At 49.5% G+C, this 5,936-nt stretch overlaps 1 pseudogene; it reads right to left on the bottom strand.

Annotated features, from left to right (window-relative positions):
* Positions 1–5,053: 5,053 nt before the first annotated feature.
* On the bottom strand, positions 5,054–5,156 carry Gm23226 (annotated as a pseudogene).
* Positions 5,157–5,936: the final 780 nt, after the last annotated feature.

The following is a 5,936-nucleotide window of genomic DNA, read 5'->3' as shown; positions in this document are numbered from 1 at the left end:
CAATTCTTCGATCCCCTGATCCCCGGGCCATCATAATGAGGATGCTCCTGGCATCTAGGTCTCAGTGTCAGCCTTCCGAGCCCAGGAGAAAAGGTCGGGCTCTTAAAAATTGACTTGGGTCTGAGTCTTGTAGATGACCCATGTCTAGGGTGAGCAGGAGGCAGGAGAGGACAGAGGAAGGGACCTGCAGGAGCACATGAGGGAGTATCGTGAGGCCATTGAGCCCTGAACTGTGGAGTGGGAGGGAGGACAGAAGACCTTTACCACCTCCTCCAGCAGTGCTGCCCCAGGAGAAGCCTGGATGGTCCACACCACCAAGTACCTGCATGGCAGCTCTGAAGTGGCTAAGGGGCCTAGAAAGGAGCATTACTGAAGGGCCAGGAGTGATGGCCTCAGACTTCCCCTTTCCTCTTCTCCTCTCGCACCTTAGGGCTGGGGAATCAAGAACGAGCTGTATCTTACCTATAGTAACTATGGTTACATGATTTTCTGGGGTGCATAAAGAAATGTCTATTCACCCCAAATAGAGATAATACTGGCAGACTAAAAGAGGATTCTGCTTTGTAGACCAAAGCGAGCATTCTGAGGTTACTTAGATAGCAAGGGGCACTCAAAGGCAGCTTCTCTATGGGGAAGTCCCCTGGGCATCTATACCACTGAAGAGTCTCACTCCATTCAATTGTTTACCTCAGGGAAGGGAGGGGCCCTTGATCTCCTGAAGTCTGTGAGTCCCTCTCCACCCAAGATGCTAACAATTCCAATCTTGTGAAGGTCTCTTGGGAGTGAGTGACCACAGTTCAGATTCAAGATGGCAGTGGTCCCATCCAACCTGGAGACAGCTCTCTCTCTCTCTCACACACACACACACACACACACACACAAACACACACACATCACTAGATCCTTCCCATGCAAAGCTGCTAAATCCTGGCATCATCACCATATCATGACAGTCATGAGGAGCCTGGTTAGTGTCCAGTCTTACTTTGTTGAAAGCAGACATCTAGACTCTCCCTCCCAGGGCCTTGCCTGGGTTTGTAGCTGGAGGCCCCATGTTGAACCTTGATCCACTGGTCTGTGAGTGGTGGCATCAGACTGTCTGTCTGGGAGGCCATTTGGAGCTCTCCCTCCCCCTCCCACCTCTTCCCTGAAGGCAAGCACTCAGGCTTACTTCCCATGCTCTGAGTCTGCGCAGCTCTTGGCCTAATTTCGACCGCTCTGTTCCTTCTGCTGTTCTCATTAGTGAGAGACTGTGACGAGCAAGGAATCTCACCTTCCCTCTCACCACCAATAAAAATATCATCTGAGGATCAGCCTGAGTGCTTGTGTTTCCTCAGCCATGTCAAGGCTGTCGGCTCCCACCTGCAGGGTAGAGGTGGCGCGTGCTGCGTGCGTGCGTGCGTGCGTGCGTGCGTGTGTGTGTGTGTGTGAGTGTGTGTGAGTGACTGATATGTCTCCCCCAGTGAGAACCATGGGCACCCCTTGAAAAATTCATAACCATGCTGCCTGGTGAAAGTTAGTAGTCCAGCCTGCTGCTGGGCAGGAAAGGGAGACACAGTGTCTATCTGGCTGGGGTCATGACTACAGGCCTTCTAGCCCCTTCTGGTGTAGCCAATGAGGCATCCAGACCCTAGGTAGGGAAGGCAGAGGTTTGTTTTTGTCTTTCAAGACAGGGTTTCTCTGTATAGCCTTAGCTGTCCTGGAACTCACTCTGTAGACCAGGCTGGCCTAGAACTCAGGGGCTTGTCTCTGCTCTCTTGCCTGCTGGAATTAAAGGTTGTACACCATCACCAAGAAGGTGGAGGTTTGGGTTAATTGAGTTCCACAAAGCTTACTGGTGGATGGAACCCGTTAGCTCCCTCTTTCGGCAGATGGCTGTAAATACAATTTCTGCAGCTCTGCTCAGCCTATCAGTGCTGTCCACAATGCATTCATGTTCATTAGAAGAAAAAAATGTGTGAACGTGAATGTCTTCTCACCATCCTCGGAAGGACACAGGTACCAGAATCAGATGGCCAGGAGCTTTGTTTGCTCTACCTCCATTTGTGTTCAGCTGGGTTCTGCGCTGTAGGATTCGAGATGTCCTTCACCAAGGCTTCTCATAAGCCATGCAGAGAGTCCAGGCAGGAGCTGACGTGGCCATTCCTCTTTTCTGAGCATCTATCTTGAGTCTTCCCTCCCTTCAGACTATTTTTTTTTGTCACCCAAGAAGGGAGAGTTGTTTTTGTGATTTTCAAGGGCCCTCCTCATGACAAAGGAGGTAAGCTTGAGACCCAGGGAGGACAGGGGTATAGGGCTGCTCCAAGACTGAAGGTCTGGGAACCGGGAGTGTTGCTGTGTAATCCAAGGCCTGGGAGTCAGGACAGCTGGAGTGTAAGTTCTATGCCCCAAGCCCGAGACAGGCAAGCAGGAGGGAAGGTGGACTTGCTTGTTCTAGTCAGACCTTCAGCTGACTGGCTGAGGCCCACCCACAGGAGGAAGGTAATGTGCTGTGCTCAGTTGGCTAATTTAAATGTCAGCCCATCACAAATGCCCTCATATAGATGCCAGGGATAATGTTCACCAAACATCTGGCACCTGAGGGCCCATTTAAGTTGATACAAGAATGTCACCTATCAATTCTGGAGGCTAGATGCTGACTATCAAGGCATCAGTGGGTGGAACCTCTAAGGTTTAGAGTGAGAAGCTCGATCTTGTCCCAGGCCAGTCCCCTGAGTGTTTGCACTCACTAGTGTCTTGAGTTCTAGACACACCGCTGTCTCCACACTTTCCTTTTAGAGCATTCTGAAGGCCCTCACCTGAGAGGGTGTTACTGTCACGACGACGAGGCATTTGTCTTTCATGCTGCATGGGACAAAACAGGACAGATTAGATACAGAGTAGGCTGGGCATGGGGCTGGACTATGGTCAGTCTAGGCGAGGACAGGGTTGGGGTGGGGTGGGAAACCTATATAGACCAGGATGTCTTAGGAGAAAAGCTAGGTGCTCAGACAGGATCTTGGAAACCAGTGAGGAGTCTCTGAGAAGGGAAAAGATCAAATCAGCTTTCTAGAAAGATCTTTCTGTGGCAAGTTTGAGCTTGTATTGAAGGAGAGAAGCATTGAGACTCCTGCAGTAGCTCAGGCAAGAAACAGTGCTGCCAGAGAGGAGACTGGTGAGGTGGGTGCAGCTAATGTGGCAGAGAGGCTTGGCACTGGCTGTTGCAGTTGTACACAACACCACACGCAGAATCCCAGCCTTCCCACCTTTAACCTCATTGTGTCTACTTTAGATATGTGCAGTGCTTACCGGTTCCCAGTAGGTGGCAGGCAAGGGATTGAAGAAGGCACCTCTGTCTGATTTGCATAGATCCCAGGCTGACCAGGTCAGAAGCCGGAGTCATCTCAGAAATCCCATGGATTTGATTTTGAAGGACAGGACTTGAAGACATCCAGTTCTGACTCTAGACAGTACCAGGGGTCAGAGTCAGTGACAGCCAGATGATCTTGGAACCCTGTGCCTTTCTCTCCAGCTGAACACTATTCATTAAAGCAGTTTATAAAACCAAGGGGCTAGGGCTAGGGGGTCCCTGGTTAAGGTAGAAGGATGGGAAGTGTCCTTTGGGCTGGACATCCAGACAGTTTGGAGGGATTGAGTTTCATTCTTGGTGCCCTAGACAAACGAACCTGTCAAGGTTTCCCGGGGTTCTGTCTTGTAGGCAAAGAAGAGGCTCCCCTTTCAGCTACAACACAGGCTTCCTGTTCCTCTCTCTAGTTTATATTTTATTTTTACAAACCTCGATAGTTATTTCTGTAGTTTCTGTACAGGTTTAAACTCCCACCCCATTTGGCTGATGACAGTCATTCTGACTGGGGCAAGAAGGATTCTCGAGGCTGTTTCAATGATCATTTTCCTAAAGGCTGGGGATGCCGAATGCGTTTCAGTCGTTATGGACCGTTCGAGTTTCTGTTTTTGAGAAGATGTGTTCTTTTTAGCAGCTCATTTGTTCACAGGGTGATTGTGTTTCTGGAGCTTTTCTGCTGAGCCCCCCCCGCCCCCCCCCCCCCCCCGCCAATCATGTTCCTCAAGTAGCCTGCAGGGGGCACTGTTGCATGCTGGCATTTTGGACCTCGATTCAGCTGATTTTTATCTTTTCAGTTTTTTACAATGCATCTCCCACTTTGCAGTGAGAGGTCTGACGGTAACCTATTCGGAGCCGGGGTTTATGGCAGCAGGCTTCCTGGCTTCAGACTTGAGCTGTCATTCCTAGCGGCCTGGTCTCTCACAACTTGACCTGTAGCATTGTGCTCCCAAACTCTGCATGGTGACATGTCGGTGATTTCCAAAAACTATGTATAACTGTTCCTCTTTGTTTCTCTTGGCTGTCCCCTTGCCTCCGACAAGGGGGTCACTGTTGCCAGTCTGTGTTACATTGGCTATAAATCACTGATGATAATGATCAGCCAGGGGTCCCCTCAGATACCATAACCTGTCCTCTGTCTCCACATATAGGGCCAGAATAGAATGGAGGCTAAAGAGCAAGGAATAGTCAGACAAGCCTGGGTTCCTAACCAGCTCTCAACATTTACTAGCTGCATGGCCATGTGCGCGCACACACACACACACACACACACACACACACACACACGCTCAATTTAAAATCTAGATTCCTTAGGTGAAAGAACACGGTGTGATGTTTTTCCTCTCCAAGTCTGGCTTGTTTCAATTGACAAAATGATCTCTGGCTCCATCCCTTTCCCAGAGAATGTTATGATTTAATTTTTCTTCCCAGATGGATAGAATTCCACCATGCATAGGGGCCACACTATCTTTATCCAGTCATCTGTTGAAGCACCCCTAGGGTGGTTCCATTTCTTGAATAGGGCAGGAACGAGCAGGCTCCTTGTCTGTTGAGGTGTGTGTTTACCCAGTGGCATAGCTGGGTCATGTGATAGTTCTATTTTTAGCTTTTTAAATACATGTATTTACTTCAGATGGAAGAAGGGACTTGCCACAGCACATGTGGCAGTCAGAACAACTTGTAGGGGTTGCGTCTCACCTTCTAAAAGGCACCACAAAGCCGACGGCAGTGCCTTGCCGGTCCGTGTTATTAGGCCTAAGGGCCTCGTCCATTCTTGTGAAGGACTGTGTTGACTTTCTCCCCTTTCACACAACACAAATGTTTACTTTTTTTTTCCCTCAGAAACTTCCATATTGACTTCTATAATGGTTACATGTGTTTACCTTATAATCAGCTGTGTGATTTTGTACAATTTGCTTAACGTCTCTGAGCTGCTGTCTCCTTTGTACACACAGGACTCTGACTTTTGCTGTTTCATTGAAGTACCTCGATAGGCTGAGCATTGTGATGCACAGCGTCTGCTTCGCTTACAGTGACCTTTATGTACAGCACTCTGGGCTCACTTGTGAGCTCACCTTGCCACACCTAGCATCCCTAGCCCTCTGTCTTCTCAGGTGTCCTCTGTATCCCCAACTCCTTAGCTTTAGGTGAGAGCAAACATCTCAGCTCCCTGCTCTGCCAGCTCCAGAACGAGGGAGCTCCAGCTTCCTGGCTATGGAACTCGCCGCCTGCTCTGTCACTGTGCAACCTGTCACCATTGTCCCCTTTCTGTGATAAATATTCCAAGTGGCCAGTGCACAGTGTTCGCTTCTTCCATAGCTTCTCTTTAGGACCCCTTTGGGGGAAATCGAAGCAAGACAAGTGACATGGACTCCTAGCTTGGTATTCATTCTGTTAGTGACTTCACATCTGTCTCGTAGAAAGGCCGCTGTTTCCTGTTCTGGGAAGTCACAGCTTTGGCTGATAGTGTGTGTGTGTGTGTGTGTGTGTGTGTGTGTGTGTCCACTGCATAGGAGCTCCCAGAAGGCTGCTGTCCTGGGATGTGCAACTGGCCTGATGTTCAGAGGGAGGGAAGATCCTGAAAGACATCCTTTGG

This window comes from Mus musculus, chromosome 11 (genome assembly GCF_000001635.26).
Source record: "Mus musculus strain C57BL/6J chromosome 11, GRCm38.p6 C57BL/6J".
NCBI classification, from domain to species: domain Eukaryota; kingdom Metazoa; phylum Chordata; class Mammalia; order Rodentia; family Muridae; genus Mus; species Mus musculus.
This window is presented reverse-complemented; position numbering and strand designations above follow the sequence as displayed.